Source organism: Mustela putorius, unplaced genomic scaffold, assembly GCF_011764305.1.
Source record: "Mustela putorius furo isolate JIRA1106 unplaced genomic scaffold, ASM1176430v1.1 tig00000129_pilon_pilon_pilon, whole genome shotgun sequence".
NCBI classification, from domain to species: Eukaryota; Metazoa; Chordata; class Mammalia; order Carnivora; family Mustelidae; genus Mustela; species Mustela putorius.
Window position 1 is genome coordinate 9,812,454 of NW_025421290.1, and position 23,652 is coordinate 9,836,105.

The window sequence follows — 23,652 nt, forward strand, 5'->3', positions numbered from 1 at the left end:
CTTATGACCCAGCTTTGACAATTATCAATTCAGTGCCCAGTTTTCTTGCATCTTTTCTTCTACTTTCTTCCTCCTGGGTTATTTTCAGACACATCCCAGATATTATTTCATTTGTACTCTAGATAGTGTATCTCTAAAAGATAATGACTCTTGGGGCACCTGGGTGTTTCCATAGGTTAAGCATCTGCTTTCTGCTCAGGTCATAATCCCAGGATCCTGGGATCACTCCCCCTGTTGGGCTTCCTGCTCAGTGGGGAGCCTGCTTTTCCCTCTCCTTCTACCCGGGGCTCCTCTTGTTTGTGCCCTCTGTCTCTCTCTCTAATAAATAAGTAAATAAAAATCTTTTTTTAAAAAAGATAATGACTCTTAAAATATATGTATGTATATATGTATTTACCTCCTCCAATTCCTTAATATCATCAGCTATCCAATATTTCAAATTTCCAGTTATCTCAGATGTCATAGTTTATTTATTTTTCAAATGTCAAAGTTTTAATCAGGATCCACATAAAGTCACTACCTTCCTGCTGGCTGGTAATAATTTTTAAGTCTTTTTTAATCTAGAGGTTCCCCCTCCCTAACACTCTTTTCCCTCTCCTTTGCAGTTTTATGTATCAAAGACACCAGGTTATTGGTCCTTTAGAGTTTTTGAGTCTGGATTTTAATGATTATATCAATGTGGCTTAATTTAACATGTTCTTATGTCCTCTCTATTAAGCTGGTACATCACCATTGAGCATACTAAATATTCTTGTAATCTGAAGATAACAAAGGTTATCATTTTGTAATCTTAGAATTTGATTTAATTACTATAAATAATGCCACTCACCATTTAAAGTGTGGCCTTTTCTGTTTGGTGAAACAGTATTTGTAAGGTGAGTTTATAGCTAATTAGAAGTTGTAAGCCAGATTCCTTAGCACTGCAGTGGACTACTCTTCACATAATGAACAACATGAGAAGCAGCCCTGTAAGCAACATTAAAAAGAGTTTTGTTTCCTACTGTTACGCAATATCTCATATACTTCGCTTTCTTAAATGTGCAGATACTTAACTTACAGTAGTTCCTCACATAAAATGAGGGCAGCATGTTTATCAGTGGCCTTTGGTGGATCTTGAGAGAGAAAGCATCTAGCATAGTACTAAGTATGGAAGAGACCTTTGAATGTTTATTTTCTTTAAGTGTGGCCGTAATTGTGAGACTCTTCTGTCTTCTGTAGAAAGTTTTAGGTATAAGACTGGTGCCAGGAAAATCATACTTGGTCTAAAGGGTTAAGTTGGGTCAAGAATAGGTTTGTCAGAGTGAACCAGGGTGTACAGTCTGAGCCACTTAGTTATGTGTGTGTGTGTGTGTGTGGTGTGTTTATTAATAAGACAAACGAATTTGTTCAACTAAAGCAAACAACCAAATAAAAAGAACCTTTGTCCTTTATTCCAGTTGCAATTTTTGGTAGCTTTTGTTCTTTGATTTTCTGACCTATTCCAGGCTATTTTCGAGCTATCCTGTTATGCTCAGGTTATAAGAAATGGACCATCTTAGGTGAAAATGGCAGAATTCTGTAGCCTTAAATGAACTTACTGACTCATCATTTGCCTGGTGCAGCACCTCTTTTCAAGAAAAAGTAATTTGTTAAGATTACTGGGCTAGGGATACAAGCAAAGCATTATACTTTGGAAGATAGCGGCTGTTTTAAATCTTCGTCATTCTCTTTTGAAAATACTCAAAGTACAAAATAGCACCAAAAATGAGAGGTGCAAGGTTGCTTTGATATCACTGCAGAATTGAGTGTCTCATTTGCAAACACTTGTAAGTAACATTATATCATATAATGGGCTTTTCTTATTAACTTGTTTGAATATATTGGTGTTTTCTTTTTTTCCATCTATGACTGGTTCACCAGTGTCTCTGTGAATGGCTCTGTTAACAATAGACCTCACTCACTGGTTTGTGTTGTCTTATCCGTGGGCCAAATTTGAGCTACGGATCCATGATTCCAGTGATAGACCTATTTAACAACTTACACTCTTCCCTTTAGGAATCAGCTATAAGGATCTATATCAAGGGATATTTGGCAAAAGTAGGAATATAACTTTGAACCTAACTTTTGTAAGTTTACATTAGAGAGACTTAAAATTTAAAAAAACTTTTTGTTAATAAAACAGCTTCAAGTGTTGATTCTGTTCAGAAAAGACCTCAGATGAGCCGAAATTCAAGTGTTTATAAAGATAGTTGCCTGTTTTTGAGTGTTCAGAGCATTTTTTTTTTGCTAAGCATTTTACATGCCTATGTGTTAAGGACACAAAATTACTGTTGTCATATTATTAGACCTATAGTGAGGTGTTTAAAAAACAACAACAACACAAAAACAGAACTCCCCAGGAGGTTCTAATCTGCAGTTAAAGTTGTGAACAAGTATTTCAGGAAGATTCACAGGGAGCTGCCTTTGGTCTCTGGGTGGATGGTTATGCTTCTTGGAGAGAAAATATGGAAAGAAGGGGGCTTAGTTTATAAACGTCTGATTGGGCTGGCAGTTGGAAATAGGATCGGAAGCCTAGAGTCAGTCAGTTCTAGAGATGAGGTGTGGGAGAATTATTGGCAACAAGAGGATGTTCAGAGTTAGAGAATTAGGCAAAATTGCCCTGGGAGAGTTTGCATGATGAAGAGAAGACCCAGAATCCTGGAGAATCTTGAAATGTTTTGAGTGGGTGGAAGGAGAGGAACAAGCAAGCAGATACGTAGGTATTCAGAAAAGAAGCAGAAACAGTAAAGGAGTGAGTGGTATTTCAGAGGCCAAGATAGAAGATAGGGTCAGGTTATAGGGAACAGAGGTGCCTGGTATTTTGTGGGTGCTCATTAAATACTTGTTGCAAGTAGAATTTAGTTTTAGAAGTCATAAATTTCCACTGAATCATCAGTAAGCAGGTTACTGGTGACCTTGGTAATTAATTGTAGTAGCATTTCTCCTCATCTGCTGTAGGCTCCTCTCATACTCCTTTGTAAGTTCCTTATTCTCTGCTTAACTATCAGAGTTTTGTAGGGTTTTGATGTAGGCCGTTGGTTCTCCAGTTATGGTTCCCCAGACCAGAAACATCAACATCACCTGGGAACTTGTTAGACATGAAAATCCTCAGTCCCTTCCCAGTCCTACTGAATCAGAAACTCTGGGGATGACTTCCAGCCATTTGTACGTCAACAAGCCAACAAGCCTTCCATGTGATTGTGATGCTTGCTCATATTTGAAAACCAGTATCTTAAGACCTTTTCTCTGTCTATGCTTTCTTCTTAGGCATTTAGTTTATTATATTATCATAGCTTAAGTTACCGTGCTTTGTGCCCAGACTTCCAAATTTACCTCCTTGGTTAGTTCTTCTGAGGACCAGGTCCGCAGATCCAGTTGTGTGTTACTCATTTTGACTTGGCTGTCTCACAGTTTCTCCAGCTCAACTTGAAAAACGAACTCGGAATTTTTCTTCTAACCATTTTTTAAAAATTAAATTTTATTTTTTATTAACATATAATGTATTATTCCTGGACTCAGTAATAGGTACTGTCATCCATGCATGTATTTATCCTAGAAACTTAAGCTTGATTCACTTTCTTACACAAATACTAACAAGTTCTAAGCACATTTCACTATACTGGTTTAGGAGTCATACACACAGACAAATGAAATGGCGATAATGAGTAAGTGCCCTCCAAGTTAAGTCCAAGATCTAGGAAGTGTCAATTCTCAGAGCTGCTAATAAGTGATCGGTCAGCCTGCCTTAATGACTGTGATTCCAGAGTTTAACGGTTACTATTATAAACATGGTCTCTAAACTCAAGTAAACGTGTATAAAAGTATAATATATGTGGTTACTGTTACGGGATTGAAAATACTGTTGCAGGATTGAAAGCTATGTCTATTGTAATCCGTAGACAATTTCCAGGAAAAGATGGGTTATGAAGTGTTAGTGTGTAGGACTCTGGGGCGTGAATGTTTTGATTCAAGTCATGGTAGCACCATTTGCTGTGACCTTGGGCAAGTTAACTTTCCTACACAGTGCCTCCATTTTCCTATCTGTAAAATGGGGATAATAACATCCATACCTCAGAGTTATTAAGATAAAGTGTATTTGAGACTTTGGAGTATGCAGTGCCTGGCACTTAGGTAAAGGTTCAGTAAATCTAAGCCATGTTACTACTGTCTCTTCTACTTCATTACTCGACTCCAGCCATTTTTGTACTGTTTTAGCTACTAGTAGCTATTTAGACATACCATGCACTTGGATGCTTTAAAATGGTTATGTGGGGGCACCTGGGTGGCTCAGTCGATTAGGGTCTGCCATTAGCTCAGGTTGTGATCCCAGAGTCCTGGGACTGAATCCTGTGTTGGGCTCCCTCTCTGCTCTGCAGAGAGCCTGCTTCTCCCTCTCCCTCTGGCCCCCAGCCCACCCCCCACTGCTCATGCTCATGCCCTTTCTCTATCTCAAATAAATAAAATCTTTTAAATTAATTAATTAAATTGTGGAGAGGGGGTGGAGAGAACAAGCAGGGGGAGCGGCAGGCAGAGGGAGAAGCAGGCTCTCCACTGAGCAAGGAGCCTGATGTGGGACTTGATCCCAGGACCCTGGGATCATGACCTGAGCTGAAGGCAGGTGCTTCACTGACTGAGCCACCCACGTGTCCCATCAACTAAATAAGTGAAATCTTTGAAATGCTTATGCATTCAGATGTCCATTTAATCTTTCTCTGATTCCTCAGATTAGATTAGGGATCCTTTTATATGTTTCTTTAATACTCTGTACTTCTTGGAGCACCCAATTGGCACAGTTGGTTAAGCTTCTGACTCTTGGTTTTAGTTAGGTCCTGATCTCAGAGTCATGAAATCAAGCCCTGCCTCGGCCTCTGTGCTCAATAGATTCTGCTTGAGATTCTGTCTCTCCCATTGTTCTCTCCCACCCCATGAGCACTCTGTCTCTCAAATAAATTAAATCTTTTTTTTTTTAAAGATTTTATTTATTTATTTGAGAGAGAGAGACAGTGAGAGAGAGAGCATGAGCGAGGAGAAAGAGGGAGAAGCAGACTCCCCATGGAGCTGGGAGCCCAATGCGGGACTCCATCCCGGGACTCCAGGATCATGACCTGAGCCGAAGGCAGTCGTCCAACCAACTGAGCCACCCAGGCACCCCTCAAATAAATGAAATCTTAAAGAAAAATACTATGTCGTCTTCACAGTGCTTTGCAAGCATTTTTCGTAACAGCTTTATTGAAATATAATTCACATACCACACAATCCATTTAAAGTGTATAGTTCAGTGCTCTTCACAGAGTTGTGTAACTGTCACCAAAATCAATTTTAGAGCATTTGATTGAAGTTGTGAGAGTACCACTTGCTATTATGAAGATAGCAGAAAGATCCCCTGTACTTAGTAGCAATGACTTCACATACTCTTCACTCCTTCCAGGAACTGCCAGCCACTAAATCTATTTTCAGCCTCTCTAGTTTTGCTTTTCTGGACATTTCATATAAATAGAATTATATATGTGGTCTTCTGTGTATGGTTTCCTTAACTTAGCATAATGTTTTCAGGGTTCACCCATGTTTTGGTATATACCAGTACACCATTTCTTTCTATAGCTGAATAAAATTCCATTATATGGATGTAAACAGGTGGTTTATTCATTCATCAATAGATGGACATTTAGGTTGTTTCTACTTTTTGGTGGTTAGGAATAACGCTGTTGTGAATGTCCATGTACAGTTTTTATGTGGATGTACGTTTTCATTTCTCTGGAGTATATATGTATCTAGGAGTGGAATTGCTGGATCATGTGGTAACTCTGTGTTTAACCTTTTTGAAGAACTGCCAAATTGTCTTCCAAAGTTGCTGCGTGTTTTACATGTCTAACAACAGTGTCTGACAATTCCAGTTTATCCATATCCTTGCCGATACTTCTCATCTCTGAGATTCTGGCCATCCTAGAAGTGTGAAGTGGTAATCTCATTGTAGTTCTGATTTGCATTTTCCAGATGGCCAGGGATGTTGGGCACCTTTTCTTTTTAGAATTAATTAATTAATTAATTTGAGAGAGAGTAAAGAGAGCACAAGCAGGGGGAGCAGCACAGGGAGAGGGAGGAGCAGATTCCCCACTGAACAGGGATCCCAATGTGGAGCTCCATCTTCCAGACCTGAAGATCATGACCCTAGTGGAAGGCAGCTAAAGTTTAACTAATTGAGCCACCCACGCACCCTTGTTGGGCATCTTTTCATGTGTTTATTAGTTATTAGTAGATCTTTGCAGAAATTATTCATAATCTTTTCTCATTTTTTAATTGGGTTGTCTTTTTATTATGGAGTTACAAGAATCCATTGTATATTTTAGATACTAATCCCTTATCACATATATGATTTGCAGGTATTTTCTCCCCTTGTGGGAGGTTGTGTTTTTCACTTTCTTGATAGTGAAAATACAGAGTTTTTCATTTTGTCTGTTTTTTCTTCTGTTGCTTGTACTTTGGGGTGTCCTATCTAAGAAACCATTGCCTAATCCAAGGTTTATTGCCTAGTTTTTTCCAAGAGTTTTATAGTTTTAGCTCTCAGATGTTATGTAACTATTTTTCTGTCTTCTGTCTTAGAATGTCAGCATCATTGGAAGGCTGGGGTAGTGTTTGTCTTATTTGTTCCTTGGGTCTCATTTAAGGTTTAGAAAATACTAGGTGTACAGTGATGATTGTTAATGATTTTGGAAGGTCAAACTTTAAGGAGCTATTATCAAAATGTTTTAAAACATCTAACTTGAAACAGTATTTAGTTTTTTGTTTTTCTTTTAAAGCTGGGAACTAAAATATTTTGTTAATGTTGCCAGGAGTTAAATTAATACTTCAGATTGGGTTTAGAAGACTTTAAATAGTGTGTTTATTATGATTGCCTTCCCTAGTTCTCAGAACTTGCTTGTTTAGCATTACAAAACTGGGCTTTGTAGCGGAGTATTTAATGCATTTGCTTTTAGATTTGGAGAATTTTGTTTACTCTACTTGAAAACATCATTATTGATTCCTAAAGAATAAACCAACGAACAAGACCTGTGTTTCTAAACTTCTGTATTTCCTTGGGATAAACAAAAATTTTATGCCACATTTTGAGAATCTGACATCACCCTCAGTAGGGGCTGATGAAAAACAGAACTTTTTTTTTTTTTTTGGTTATTTCCACAGTGAAGAGGATTTTGTGAAATTTTCTTTTGAGGGGAAGAATGGGCATTTTGATAATGAGTGATTTTGTACCTGACTAGAGTTATTTTTTTGTTTTTGTTTAGTGGATTGATGCTGTAATTTCAATATGAGAAATGTATAAGATAGTGCAGTAACCAGATGTAGGTACCTTGCTAGATTTCAGACAGAATCCTGGAGGTGAATTTTTAGGAGTAAGCTAAATCATGGGAGGGAAATACCACCTCATTTAACATTTAAAAAAAAACTGTGAATGTAAGAAGACCTCAGGAACAGGTATTTATAAAGAATATGTATATCGGGGCGCCTAGGTGGCTCAGTGGGTTAAAGCCTCTGCCTTCCGGCTCAGGTCATGATCCCAGGGTCCTGGGATCGAGCCCCACATCGGGCTCTCTGCTCAGTGGGGAGCCTGCTTCCTCCTCTCTCTCTCCACCTACTTGTGATCTCTGTCTGTCAAATAAATAAATAAAATCTTAAAAAAAAAAGAATGTGTATATGTTTGTATATATTAAACAAACTTAGAATTTTACATCAGAAAAGTAAGTCAACCAATCTGATTCTTGTAAGGATACAGAAAGGAAAGAATAATATTTGGATTTATTGATGAGGTTACAGTGAGCACTAGCCCCAATCTCTTCAACACTATCACTGTCAATCTTGTCCATGAAAAGATCTTTCAGAATATGTAAGTTTGGGTACTGATTAGACATAATCCTAAATCATTGGGCGGTGGGAGGTGGTGGTGTGGAAAATTTCAGTGAATTTTCTATAGTTCAGTCTCCTCAATTCTCACCCACCAGTTCATTTTATTGTGAAGTTGAATAATTTTTTTTGAAGGATTTTTTTCTTTCATCCATAGCAATTAATTTCGAAACAAAAGCAACAGGCAGAGTATGCCAAACTGCAGCTTCTACAAATGTCAAGAGAATAGCCGAGTTCCTGTACTTCAAAGTAGTGAGGGTGGGTGAGGTGTGGGGGTTTGATTGAAATGAATGATTTATTAGTCTTCTATGTTCTGTTCAGTTAAGCTCTTTTTCTTTTGACCTTTATGTTCCAAATTCTTAAAACAGATTAAATTTTCTCATTTATATTTTATTTTGTTTTAAAAATAATTTATTACTTAATATAATTTAGAAAAGGTTTATAGTACTGTACATGTTTTTCCTTATTGTGTATGACCATATTCTCCCCCACCCCCAGAAGGGGGGCTATTACACAATCCTTTTTTAGAGATGAAGAGAAAAGTGGGAGCCAATTTACAAAAATTTGATTTGGGCAGTCTTTTGGGAATGCTATTTTGAGACTTGAGATATGCCTCTCTCTCTCTCTCTTTCTTTTTTTTTTTTTGTAGTGCTTTCTTGCCTCACGCTCACCTAATTTGCCAGATATGTTTAAAAGTATGGCCTCAGAAATTAAAGAATGTACTTGCAGTGAGCACAGGGTGATTCATGGAACTCTTGAATTACTATACTGTAAAAAACCTGAAACTAATATAACACTATTATGTTACTGACTAGAATTAACTTAACAAAAATAAAATAAAATAAAATAAAATAAAATAAAATAAAAATACGGCCTCAGTCTTAATAATGATAAACCATTTTGTTTAAACTCAAGATAAACTGCAAATAATTTAGATGGCTAACCCATTTTTATTGTTATCTTTCTAGGTTCGGAGCTCTCTGTGAGACTGGTTTGTTTTTCAAAATACATTTTTAAGATTTCTTAAAAATATGGGTTTTACCTACTTTGTTCTTTGTAGCAAAAGTGATCATAAATGGTTCCTAGCACACTAAGGCAGTGGATGCTCTACCCACTGAGGAAGTGCCCAAGAGGAGCTTAAACCTTTGGGATTCTTTTAAGAACAGCTGGTCTGAGAAGACACTCTCCTTTCAGCTCCCCTTTCGTTTTAGTTTGAGCAATAGATAGCTCTACATTAGCAATTAATTGACCTAAAATATAAGTTCTAATTAATGTATTAGAATTCCATGTGGAAAATAGTTTTCAAAAATAGAACTTTTAAAAACAAGCTATTAAAATTGTTTTGTAAAAATTTTCATTGAATTAGCTCAGTAGTGGAATTTCTCCCAAGACCTGAATTTTATCCACCATTTTTTCTCCACCTGGATAAAAGTACTGTGTGTATATAAAGGCCATGTTGATGTGATTATAAAATCATGTCAGACTAATGTCTTTTTCATACCTTTTCTGATTTTTGCCTTGAAGTCAGTTCATAAAGGATTAATGTAATTAATGTAGATTGAATAAAATATTGATAAACTATAATGACAGATCAAGTGCACATTTTAAACCTGTATAAGAGCAAGAGAATACTCCTACAAACCAAGGGGTTTTTTTGCTACTTATTGCTAACAGTGTATTTCCATTTCTCTTAAATGTTTGTGAAGCACATGGTTTTCCCTAGAGTTGCAGGGCTTATATTTAAAGGTTTCTACTTAGTTGTTTCTACACAACATCCTTTTAAAAATTATATTAGGTCACATCTAGGATTCAGTGCATATATTTTAAGTTTATAGATTATGGAAGGAAATAATCATTGTGCTTAAAAAGAGTCCATATTTAGGTGCGCACTTGGGTGGCTCAGTCAGTTGGGCTTCTGCCTTTAGCTTAGGTCATGATCCCCAGGTCCTGGGATGGAGCCCTATGTCAGGCTCCGGGCTTAGTGGGGAGTCTGCTTCTCCCTCTCCCTCTACCCCCTCACCCCCACCTTGTGTGCTCTTTCTCTTTCCATCTCAAGTAAATAAATAAAATCTTAAAAAAAAAAAATCCAGTCCATAGTTAGGACTTACTAAATGGAACCTTTTTCCCCTAGGCTTTTCAGATAATAAAAATTTTTATTGTGTAAAGGAGGAAGAGAATTTAGCATCTGCATTAGGATCATTTTTTCCTATATCCTATTAGCTAATTCCAAGATTGTTTAATATGGTATCCACCCATTTCATTTGGCTGCAACTTTTGCTTTCATGAAAGTAAGACTGATTGTTCTGAATTGCTGTGTATATGTGCTTTGGCACAGCATGAAGGTACCCTTAATAACATTGCCATTGTCTTTAAAACAGCTTGCAGTTTTGACTACAAATAAAAGGGTGCGACAGGAGGGCATAGCAGATAATGGTTCTTTTTTCCGCCCTGAGTGTTTAACAAATCTGCTTTGTACTATGAGCCTTTTGTGTGCCCTTGGACTACCTACTGTATTTTCTGTATATTGTTCCTAGTCAACTAAAGTGTTTGCATATTTGTCACTGTAACTTTGACATGTCTACAGTTGATTTCTTTTGTGGAGGCAAGCACAACAAAGTGTGTGGAAAGAAGTGGGTGGCCTTGCCTCTCTTAGCATTTATTTTTTCACCTGCATGTTTAAGTTACCTGTCTGAATTATTTTGGGTGACTCTTGTCCTCCTAACGTTTGTTTACGTTGGTCTGTTTAGAAATTTGGGAATGGTCTTTAGTTTTAATCCTTTTCCTTTTTCAGTGCATAGTAATACTATCTGCTGTGTGTAATTTATTTTTAAACAAGAATTTTCTGTTGAAAAAGTTGCTGGCTATTTGAATAGCTCTGTCTTAGATTGCTGAGAGATTCTGTACTGACCATTAAGGAAGGGTATTATTTCTGTTCTGCTTTATCTTTTGTTAGGTAACTATGAAGTGACGAAGGAGGAGAAAAACAAATATCCATAATGTAGAAATCAGAAAAGCTTGCTTACTGCTTTGCAAGGTTATCTTTGAATCTTCTTCTTTTTTTTTTTTTTAAGATTTTATTTATATATTTTATAGAGATACAGTGAGACAGGGAACACAAGCAGAGGGAGTGGGAGAGGGAGAAGCAGGTTTCACACCGAGCAGGGAGCCCCCCATGCAGGGCTCCATCCCAGGACCATGGGATCATGAGCTGAGCCAAAGGCAGCCACTTAACAACTGAGCCATCCAGGTACCCCTATCTTTGAATCTTCTATTCCTCATTGGCCCCTTTAAGAGAAGAAGACTGACATTTAATGGCTTTCATGGCAGTCATATATGGTTAGCATTTATTCCTGTTTTGCTGATTCAGAAATGGAGAATCAGAGAAATAAGTATTCACCTAGAATTGCAGGCATATAACTTCTAATAGTACGACTCCAAAGCCAAAACTTTTTTTTCTAAGCGTATCATTTTATACTTGAAGTGGCTTATTTTTAGGATCAGTTTTACCCTTTGGGTGATCCACTTAGTAGCATAAAATATTTAATGCATAAAATAAATCAGAATTCAGTGATGCTTAAGGTATACTAAGAAACAAGAATAACTTGTCTTTAATTTCTTATGGAATTCACTGGTAATAGCCTTACCTTTAAAGGTACTGCTGCTGTAGTACTTTAGCATGGATTTTTACATTTGATTTTCACATTAAGGTTTTTTCATGTTTGGATTATAATTTTCATTTTATAGATGCTGAAACTGATTCAAGCTTGAGGTAAGTGCTAAGTATTGCTAGATATGAAGTTCAGGTTTCAGAAGAAACAGTGATTTACTATAAACAGAACCCAGTGATTTGGAATCAAGATACTTCAGGCAGTAGTCACAGTTCCTCCTTAGTTTCCTATCTTTAAAATGAAGAGGTTGAACCAGGTGATCTGTAAATGCCTCTTGAAATGCTCCAGAATGATTGTTTAAAAAGCCATAGGGTCCATGAACTTGAATGAGAAAAATGCTAGATACTTCTTTTTACTAATCTCTAACTGAAATTTACATTTCCTTTAAACCACAGCAAATTAGCAAGCAGTCCCTGTGGCTTTGTGAAATCACAGATACTTTTATCATCTTGCTGTTGTTGCAGATATCTTGAAAATAACATTTATGTTTATTGTAATTTGGAAGCTATGGTAGTTAATAGACTTGCCATTAGAACTTTTTTTTTAATATATTACAAAAGTAAGAATGTATTTTATACTATATGAATTTTTTTAAAAAAATGATAACTGTATTTTAATGTAATTGGATTTCTTGAGATGGGGTCCATGATCATAGGAGCAAGACTAATACAAAGCAAAGGTCAAGCAAAGCTTTATTTCGCCCCAGCACCAAGAATCAAACTGACCGGTCGGGGCCGTCTCTTACGGAGAGAGCAACCCTTCTCAGCCTCACAGACTTTCATAGAGCAAAGGCCATGTGGTTGAGCCTGGCCACACACAGGAGGTCAGTGAAAGAGAAAGTTGCATAGTCATGCTAGGTCACACCCGGGTGGCCAATTGAATTACAATTCACCCTATAGTAGCTATTTGAACTAACCTATCACCTTGGTCAGAATTGGCACCCAGGTTTGGCGCCCAAAAGGCGGGGCCCACATTCTTTGGTAGTTAGGGAGATAGTATGTGCACTTTACTGATTGGATGTCTCCACCTGGCCTGACTCATCCTTGTATTTGGGCTCTGTTATCAGGGACTGGTCGACCATATTTTACTGGTTTCCCAGACTTGCTTTTAAGTAAGTTCTTTGGGAGGGGGGGGGCAGCGTCAGTTTAAGTTTTACTGCACAAACAACAAAATGTCTGTTTAACTGAGATGGAGTCGCTCAGGCTAAGTAGTCCCCTACACTTGGTGTGTATATGTTTGTGTGTTTTTGCTTTAAAAAAGTTAACAGGGGTACCTGGGTGTCTTGAGTCAGCTGAGTGTATGCCTTGGGCTCAGGTCATGATCCCAGGGTCCTGGGATTGAGCCCCACATCAGGCTTCCTGTTCAGTGAGGAGCCTGCTTCCCCCTCTTTCTCCCCTCCACCCCATCCTTGTGCTCTTTCACTCTCTTAAATAAATAAATAAGCAAAATCTTAAAAAAAAAGTTTATAGTTTTCATATACTGCCAAGGGTATTTATGGCATGAAAAGGGTTAAGTACGCTTGAACTGCATGTTCTCCTCAGTGACTGCAGGAGTTATATGGTTGATGTGAAAGAACTTTTGGATACTGCTTTATGGGAGAGACTGTATTTGGTGGGGGGGGGGGGGATCATCTCTATATCACTCTCTCAGGTTTCCGGATTGATGGATTATGTGATTTTTTTTCAGTAACACAGGGAAGCTAGATAGAACCAAAATGTCAATGATAGAAATAAACTTAAGATCCTCTCTATTTTGGGTATTCATTTTGCAGTAATTAAGTTTCTAAGTAGTTGTTCCATTTGAGGGATATAGGAAAAGACCTCTTCTTTGAGTTTATCTGCTCTTGATATTCCAAGCAAGGACTAGCTTGCCAAGAACAAAAGTTACCCACACAACACATGTACTGCACAAAATAGTTTTGAAACAGAAGATGAGTTGGAAGTCTATATTACCTTAGAAACATTAGGATTATTAGGACATTTGCTGTTGAGTTTTTGTGGGTGAGAGAGAGTGCATTTGTATTTTGCTCGCCTTGTTTGTTTTGCTTGTTGGGCTCTTAGTAATGTCTGTATTAGTATGAGGAAGGAAATTCTTCATGTTAGTAAGAATCAGGAATATGCACAAAATTCAGTACTGTAATTGGAACACAAAGCCTGCTGGAGTTCTGTCCTGGAGTCTGTTTTTCCATTTGAAATGCATTTATCTTTGGGTAGGGTGGGATATGCATTCTCGAAGTTACAATGAGTTTCCAGATTCTTATCAGTCAGTATTAGGAGTGACTGTTTTTAATAGTGATAATGAGGCAGCTATTCCCAGGGGGAGACTTAGTCACTGACAAAATTGTCAGGACCCTGAAATAGTTTGGGAAAACTCGGGATGGAAATAGCAAGCTGTTTCAAAAACAAAACAAAAGACTCAAGCTTCTTTTTTTGGGGACAGTGAGCTGGGGTAGGTGGAGGTAGCAAGAAACTAGATGAACTTCCCTAAGTCTGCAGGCTATCTAGAAGCCAGAAGAGATTAGTATTATTTACCTAAAGCACTTTAGTGTGAACAAGAAGTTTTGAGTATCATAAGATTAAAGTGGTTAACAGCCATTAATCTGAAATTTTTTCTGTGTACATTGGCAAAAAGATTTTGAAGAAAAAAATTCTCTTGGTAGCAGCTTGTTCTAGTTGCCAGTTTGAGAAAAATTTGGTATTTTATGCCAGATATTTTACTGGTGTTAGGTGGGGTGTGTGTGAGGGGAGTCTGCATGATCCTGAGGCCACACTGATATGCCAGCGTTTACTAATTAATAATGAAGACAAGATAATCTTTGTCATGATTAGGCAGGATGAAGATGAGAAATGTAGAACAGGTCTTTATATATGTCTAGCCTACCTTAATTTTAAGTGCAAAAGGAATCTTTTTCAGATTCGGATTTCTCCATGGCTCCCTGCCTGCCAACATAACAAGCTGTAAAACCTTGTTTAGTTTTCCTTAAATCCAGAAATGGTTCTATACCAAATCCAAACAAACCAAATCACTCTTAAGGGAATAAGTGAAAACATGTGTAGCTAGCTGCCTTGGCTGGCCTACATACGTTTGCAGATTGGCTTAGTTCTCTGTGCTAAGCAAATTCCTTCTTAAACATCCTGCGATGACCATGACCATTCGCGGCATTCATTGTGAAGGTGAACAGAGGATGTGACATTTATTTATCTGAACTGTGTTTCGCAAACTCTGACCATAATAACTTTTCTAGCTAGCTAGACAGCTGACAGCTAATAGCTGACCTGACAGCTATGTAAGACAGAATAAAATCAAATGCTCTCCAGTTGTGTTCAAATAAAACATATGGTATATTACAATTTCTGTGTACTGAAAACTTTTAATTTAGTGTCAGGCATAGTTAAGGTATGAAAGAAATTGGATTTGTTGCCACCTTAAAGTCACATTCTAGAGTTAATTATGTTTATTTGAATTTTTCACAGAGTTAAGTGGAAAATCTCTTTCTGGTGTTTGGAAAGAATGTAGGCTTGCCTAGGGAAATCCACTGTGAGATATGGGATCATTTGGTATCAACTGCTGAGCTAACTGCCTTCTGGAAGGTAAACCACCACCTTTTCCTGAGTTGTGCCAGATTAGGTATCATGTGACCCAGCAGTATCCTTAACTAGTAGTTAGAGTTACATCTGATTTTGAATATTAGGTGGCGTGGGAAAACAAAGGCAAAAGAAAAATTAAATTTCCATAGCTCTTACAGCTCATAGACAGGTTCTTGAAACAGGCAGAGTGATATTCCTGTAGAAACTCAGCTGCCTTGATGTTATTATTTTGCTAAAGGGCAAAAAGGATTCTTAATGATGTTTTTTTTTTTTTTTTTAAGATTTTATTTATTTGTCAGACAGAGATCACAAGTAGGCCAAGAAGCAGGCAGAGAGGAGCAAGCAGGCTGAGCAGAGAGCCCTATGTGGGGCTTGATCCCAGGACCCTGGGATCATTACCTGAGCCAAAGGCAGAGGCTTTAACCCACTGAGCCACCCAGGAGCCCTGGCAAAAGTGATTCTTAATCTTAGCCTGACCCCCCAGGATCCTTTAAGTCTACTTTAACATATAAAAATTCCTTTGGAAACTTCCTTTATCTCTACCTCCCAAGATATATTTTTGCAGGCATCCCCCAAGCATATGACCCACTGATAAAAATCTGAAGGGTCTCATGACAAGGTTTTATTAGATAGCAATAGATGGCCTTTTCCTAACAACAACTAGCCCCTTCAAGGTCCCGGAAACCTTACTTCCAAAATTCCTTAGAGACTTAAGCTATCCCTATCTCTCTCCGAACTTCAAAGTATATAATCAGCCTCTCCTCATGACCCCAGTGCAGCTCTTCCTGCACATGGATCCTGTCCCCATACTTTAATAAAACCGCCTTTTTGCTCCAAAGACATTTCAAGAATTCCTTCTTGGCCATTGGTTTCAAACCTTAACATCTTTCCTACATCATTAGACAGTAGTAAGATGCTTAACTTTTTATATTTTTTGTAGAAAATTTGGAAAAACTACAACAAATGGAAGGAGAAATTTGAGAAAACTTGTAATTTGAAAGGGGAGTCATGATCTAAAACATTCTGAAGTTTTTCTGCTTGTTTTTCTCATGTTTTTATTTTGTATTTTTTATTAAAGTTTTAAATGTGCATAATGATGTAATAGCTTTATAAGATGTGTTTTGAAAGGCAGCAGTTCTCCTCCCACTTCATACCCACTCTCCCTCTCTAGAGGCATACGTTTTAATTTCTTGCAGCGGATTCTTTTTGTATTTATCTCTGTGTTCCTGTAGAGGAGGAAGATTTTTTTTCCTACTACCCTTCTAGGTTCTCCACCTGGGGCCCTGTAAGTTGAACTGACAAAAGACAGATTAACAAGAGAAAAGCATACAAATTTATTTAATAAAAGGTTTATATGACACAGGAGGCTTCATAAGGAAATGAAGACCTAAAGAAATAGTTAAGCCTGAGTATTTTTATACTACATTTGATGGAAGAGTGGAATGTCATAAAAATGTGATCGTATTGAAGAGTATAAACTAAGGGTATTAAACTGGAGAAACTTAGCAAAGCCATTTCCTTTGGCTTTCTGTCTGTATCCCTCCATCTTCACAGAAAGGGATGTTTCTTTCCTCCAGTTATAGGAAGGACATCTCTTACTTGAAGATCTTAGGCCCTGCTTCAGGAGAGAAGGGAAGGTCAGAAAGTCCTTGCTGCACCTGCTCTTTCTCACATTTCTTCAGTTTAAAATACTCAGTATGCCAAGGCACCATATTTGGGGGTAGCAGGTTCTGAATAAAACAGCATGTTTGTATTCTGATTTCTTGATTTCTCAGCTTTAGACAGTATTTCTTGATTTCCCATTCTGCCAGGGTTTAGTTCTTCTTTGACTTCCCCAGATACCCTTTTTACTTTTTCTTCTCTGGTCCTAATGTAGTTGTTTATAACTTGGGTTAAATTGATATTCAGTGTGTACACAGTTAAGACAGAACATGTGGGGTGCTGGGGTGGCTCAGTTCATTAAGTGTCTGCCTTTGGCTGGCTTCATGATCTTAGCATCCTAGGAGCTTAGCCCCTCATTGGGGGGGGGGGGTCCCTGCTCAGCACAGAGTCTATTTCTCCCTCCCCCTTTGCTCCTGCCCTCCCCCACCCCTGGCTCATGCACACATGCACACACCACACACTGTCTCTCTCAAATAAATAAAATCTTAAAAAACAAAAAATTGAACATGCTATTCACAGTTAAGCCACAGAGTAATCTATGAAAATTTGTACTTTTCTATACAACTTTTGGGTTTCCCTGAAATTTTAATTTTTTTTTTGTTATTATTTACATTTAATTTGAAACTACTCACTAATGTAGTTCAGATTGTATCTTGTCCATATTTTCTTTCAGGAAGTTCTGACACTTCAGACATTCACTTAGTTTACCGTATTCTTAAGGATGTGCTTCCATCTGGAGTGGTTGCCACTATTTTTATGCACAGCTCTTATCCTGGGACTTCCTCACCAGCGTCTTGGGTTTACATCTTACCTCTTTGTGTTGGATTTCTTGTTTTCTAGATCTCCTGTTTTCCTGTTTATTGGTTTATGCTTTTATTTTGGCAGAATATATTCTGATATGTTAGGTTCCTGATAATTTATGTGATTGGTTCTTTTCTTTGTTTCTCAGTGTTGGAAATTGCACGGTAAGGTGACTTAGTGTGAGTTTGGTTCTGTTCATTGTGCTGAGTACTGGATGAACCCTTTAAATCAGGGAACTACTTTGTTCATGACTTTCTCCCCACTCTCTTTACTTAAATTCATTTAATTACTCTCTACACCCAGCGTGGGGCTCAGACTTATGACCTCCAGATCAAGAATTGCATGCATGCTCGGGTGCGTGGGTGGCGTACTGGGTTAAGCCTACTTGTGATCTCTCTCTCTCTGTCAGATTAGTAAAAAAAAAATCTTAAAAAAAAAAATGAAAAGAATTGCATGCTCATGGGACGCATGAGTGGCTCAGTCCATTAAGCATCTGCCTTTGGCTCAGGTCATGATCCCAGAGTCCTGCGATCGAGTCCTGCATTGGGCTTCTTGCCAAGTGGGGAGCCTGCTTCTCTCTAGGCCTGCCACTTGTGCTCACTGTTAATGCATTTGCACTCTCTCTCTCTGACAAATAAATAAATAATATCTTTAAAAAATTTGCATGTTCTTCCAGCTGAGCTAGCCAGGCACCCCAATTTTCTCCCCTACTTTTTCCTTTTTTTCCCTCTTATTTTCTCTTGAACTCTGTTACTCAGGTATTGGACTTGCTGAATTGATCTTCCAGTCTTGTTTTGCTATTCTAATGAGTTTTTCATTTTGGCTATTGCATTTTTTAATTACCAAGAAGGCATGGTTTTGCTCACTTTCACTTAGTTTTTCTTTTCTTTTTAAAGCTTACTGTTCTTTACATTTGTGATACTTTCTTTTATGTTTCTGAAAATATTCATGCTGTCTTTTTCCCCAGAGTTTTCTTCTGTTTGCATAAACTCTGTAAGGACTAGCTCTGTAATTTGCAGGGCCAAGTACAGAGTGACTGTGTCGGTCATTTATTGAAGAATTTCAAGACAATAACAGTAAAGAATTAAACCTAACACAGAGCTCTTCTAAGTGCGGGGCACTCTGACTGTATAGGTCACACACCTATGAAGCTGACCCTGCTCTCCCTTCCAACTTGGTTTTTCTGTTTCATCTTTTTTATGCCAGAGAGGCCTTACAGTTCTTGGCTTTTGCTGATATTTAGTAGTGGGATCTTAGAAAGCTGATTGGAAGCTCTGAATATGTAGTAGGACTTAGCAGTTGTCAGCTTCACCATAGGAAGATCTGGCCAAACAAATTTTTTTTTTTTAAAGATTTTATGTATTGGGGTGCCTGGGTGGCTCAGTGGGTTAAGCCGCTGCCTTCGGCTCAGGTCATGATCTCAGGGTCCTGGGATCGAGTCCCGCATCGGGCTCTCTGCTCAGCAGGGAGCCTGCTTTCTCCTCTCTCTCTTTGCCTGCCTTTCTGCCTACTTGTGATCTCTCTCTGTCAAATAAATACATAAAATCTTTAAAAAAAAAGATTTTATGTATTTATTTGTCAGAGAAGGAGAATAAAAGCGAGAGTGAGAGAGGGAGAGAAGAGAGAAAGCCTTTTGGGAAAGGGTATTGATGGGGGAGCTAGGGTTGGTGACTAGTATTGGCAAATCAGAGACAATTCTTAAATTTTTAGGAACTTTGTGAGTCATTTGCTAAATGTAACAGTTACTAAAGATTAAACAAACTTAAAATGAAATATTATATTAATCACATCAGTAATACTAAAAATTCACCACCTCCTAATTATTTTTTTACATTTTGTTATTATGGAAGCTCTTGGTGTTATTTACATCTAATTTATATGGTGGAAATACTGTTTAATGATAGGTTACCATGCATGTCTTCTGAACTCTACCTATAGCGGTATTTTTTAGCTTGAAGCAGCCATGGTAAGAGTATTTATACCATAAAAATTTTAGCAGATATTACAAATAACTCCCCTTGTTCCTCCCCTGACACCCCTGCTCCCCCCAGGTAGTTGTTAAACATTTACTTTTACCAACACAGTGTGGATAGGGATCTAGTACATATATTAACTTAAACTGCCTTCATCTTATCTGGTGATTCCTTGGTCCATATAACTCTTTGTTTTAACTCTCTTTAGATTACCTTCAGCCTATTTTAAGAGTGAAGGAAGGGCATTTGCCTGCCTGTCTGAAAGACTGCATCTGGGACTTTCATTTTAGGAAGATTTTCTGTTAACCCTTCCCATTTTATCTTGCTTATCCTTTTGGGGGAGTGTTCCCTGATGCTTACCTTAGGATTCAGTTTTCTTGGGTCTTTGAGTCCTTTACCTTTTAGCCATTTATATTTCAGCTTTCCAAAATGTGTGGCTATAATCTCTAGTACTCTTTGTACCTTTGGGTTTGTATCTTAAAAAAAAAAACAACCAAACAAAACACTACACTACACTACAATACAATACATAGGTGTTTGGGGAAGGATCAGCAAATAGTGTTGTGTGTTTAGTCCACCATCTGGTATTACCCAGAAGTCTGGGATATAATTCTTGAAATAAATAGGTACATAACCTTAGCAATTTAAGGGTGTTCTGAATAGGCTTAGCCAATCCCCTGCTGGTTTGCAAGTCCTATAAATACAGTCAGGAAATAATTCTTCTGATTCTAGGAGATTTTTTCTTTTCATAAAGCAGGAAGTAACTATAAGTAGGTATTAAATCAGATGACTTGCTGTTAGGTTTTTATGTGGATGTGTGGGGGCGTAAGGAAACACATAGTGCAGTATCAGGTCACATAGTTTGGTTTGAGGGTACTTAATCATCCTACGTCTATAGTGATTCCGGTTGTCCTTCAGTGGCTCTATCTGGTGACCCTGGTCTTCTAATCCACTCTGAAGCAGGCATCCATTGATTACTCCATCATCTAGTGAGTCTTCTAATCTTAAGACTCTGTCTCCACTTGTAACCTCTTCTGCTCAAATTCAGTGCCCTTTCCCCACATTAGATTTGATGTAATTGGGTTGGTTGGACTCTCCTTTCCTTTAATTTCATACCAGGCCACTTCATAGTCCATTGAGATCCCCCCTTGTCTACTGATGGTTACCTTTGGAGAAGGTCAGAGTAGGAATGTCATAGGGTAACAGGGTAGTAGCTCAAGTAAAAACAATTGCCTGTAATCTCTAAGAAAGAGAATGTGGGCCACTCTAGCATTTAAGATACCTGAAAGGTTTTAGCTGTGGATAAAAAGAATAAATATGTAACAGGATATAAATACAGGAGTATCCAGTTGATAAATTAAGCATTTCTGGGGCGCCTGGGCGGCTCAGTTGGTTAAGCGTCTGCCTTTGGCTCAGGTGATGATCCCAGGGTGCTGGGGTTCAGTCCTGCTTTGGGCTCCTTGCTCAGCGGGAGCCTGCTTCCCTCCCACCCCTCACCCGCCTGTGCTTGCTCCCTCCCTGTCTTGCTCATTCTCTCAAATAATTAAAATCTTTAAAAAAAACCCCAAAACATTTCTGCAAAAAGGGCATCTGGCAACCACTGCTTATTGCTCCTTTTTCTTGTCTCTACGTTCTTCACCACCTTTTGTGTTTTAATTAGAGGGTTTTGTTTTTGGTTTTTAAATCCAGGTCAGACTCTTCATATGTGCTAATGGCTTTTTTTCTTTCTTTCTTTTTTTTAGATTTTATTTATTTATTTGACAGATAGAGACCACACGTAGGCAGAGAGGCAGGCAGAGAGAGAGGGGGAAGCAGGCTTCGTGCTGAGCAGAGAGCCCGATGCGGGGCTTGATCCCAGGACCCTGAGATCATGACCTGAGCGGAAGGCAGGGGCTTTAACCCACTGAGCCACCCAGGCGCCCTGGCTTTTTCTTTTTGTTTGGTTGCATTTTTAAAAATAGTTTGTTAGGGGCATCTGGGTGGCTCAGTGGGTTAAAGCCCCTGCCTTCGGCTCAGGTCATGATTCCAGAGTCCTAGAATCGAGCCCCACATCGGGCTCTGCTCCGCAGGGAGCCTGCTTCCTCCTCTCTGCCTGCCTCTCTGCCTACTTGTGATCTCTATCTGTCAAATAAATAAAATCTTAAAAAAAAAAAAAAATCGTTTGTAATTTCTGATCTCCTGCCTAGGAAGAAATGCATCTCTTTCTCAGGATTGGTCGAGAGGATTAGGTTAGGTTTTTTTCCATATGTTATGTGCTCAGGACCAAAATTCTATGGAGAGCCTGAAAAGCTTTTTTTTCCCATGTTTTGAACTTTATTCACTTAAAAAAACTTACATGAGTCTAACTATTAAATCATCACCACGTTTTTAACAAATCACCGTAGGTGAAAACAATAGAATACTGTGAAATTGGGACTGTCTTGAGATACTTAGGTCCTGTGACTAGTATGCATACCATACTTACCACACCATAAATGCAAGCCCTCAGAAATGGACTTGGGTTTACCTTGGTGTTGCCCACATCATGCATGTGGAATAGGAAATCTATAAATGAGGGACCTTGTCTGCATGGTGTGGGGAGAATTATGGTAGCACTGTGGTAGATTTAAGAAAAACTCACTCGGTAGTAGGCTTTGTCAAGATGACAGTGATTGCCTGCTGACCAGCAACCTCAGAAGAGCTCCTTTCCTCAGCCGTAGATGGTAAAGCAGCGAGCCTTAAGGTATAACTGAGCTGCTGCCACACTGCTCAGATTTTGAAATGTCCTAAGCCAAGTGGTAGGGTGAACTTTTCACCAAATTTATCAGCAGTTTCTTTTTTCTGCCTCCTTTCACTTAGGGGACACTTAAGTAAGTTTTAAGGTGAGAAAGTTTAAAAAATTTTTATGTACAGTCATGGTCTTTATTAAAACTTGTTAAAACTGGCTTGCTGTGAAAATAGCAGATGGCTGTGATAAAATGGGAACACGTCTAAAAAGAAACCAATGCAGATTAAGGCATAATTAAAAATATCTTTTATATGATTCACTAAAATGTTTTTCTTTTGGTCTGTTAATATTGTGTCCTCTTTTTATTCATCTTTGACAAAACCACGGAATTTTTAAAAGGACAGAAAATGACTAGTGAAGGCTTTGAAATTTCTTCTTTTAGAGATTTTTAGGACTTGGACTTTCCAAAGTCAAAGAATCTTGAAAATAAGACAGTTACTTTTAAGAGCAAGGCTGATACTGTTTTTTTTGCTTTTTTTTCTTCAGTGAGTTGTCAAAATATGGGTTACTTATCAGGAATACCTGGTCCTCTTGTAATACAAGGAATATCAGAAAGATTTTATCTACCGATGCCTTAAAATGACAAAAGTTTTACATATATCCCTTACTTCTCCTCCCACTAAAAAGAATAGGTATTTTCCTTTATTTCCTTTGCACCATTGCCCAAAGTAGGTATATATGACCTTTTGGAGGGATAGCTTGTGACATTTCTAACTGGTCCCAGTGCTTACCTCAGTGCCAAGACCCAGTAGGTGTTTAACATTCATTGAATGAAATGAAGCAATACTGATTCCAATCTGGTGTGTCTCCTATCCATTCTCTATAAAGCTGCACCAGGGATCTGTCAAAAATACTGAACCAACCATGCTACTTCCCCTTAAAAATCCTTTAGTGTCCCTCAGCTACTTAAAGTTTGCCTCTCAGACTTTTTTCCTTCTTAAATTGTTTTTGGTATTATAAAATCAGTGTATATACTGTGGTCAGAAACCCAAACATTGAAAATAGATTTAAAAAAAAATGTCCCTAACTCGCCTCCCAACTGACCAGTTTGCTGGACATTAATGTATTTGCAAATTACACATAGTCTTTTCAGTTTTGTTTTACGCCAATAGAATTATACGAAAATACTGTCCCCTTTTTCCTTCTTCCTTTCCATTGGTTGGGTGAAGTTTTTAATATCATGGAAATTAATCCTTTGTATATATTACAAATACTATTCTCCTAGTCTTTTGCTTATGTTTTAACTTTATGGTGTCTTCTCCACAAATAGATATTTAGAA

The 23,652-nt window shown here is 38.0% G+C and overlaps 1 protein-coding gene across 3 annotated transcripts in view; it reads left to right on the plus strand.

Moving 5' to 3' along the window:
- Positions 1-23,652, plus strand: part of FBXO34 (F-box protein 34) — a 134,301-nt gene that overhangs the window by 75,891 nt on the left and 34,758 nt on the right. The window lies entirely within an intron of this gene.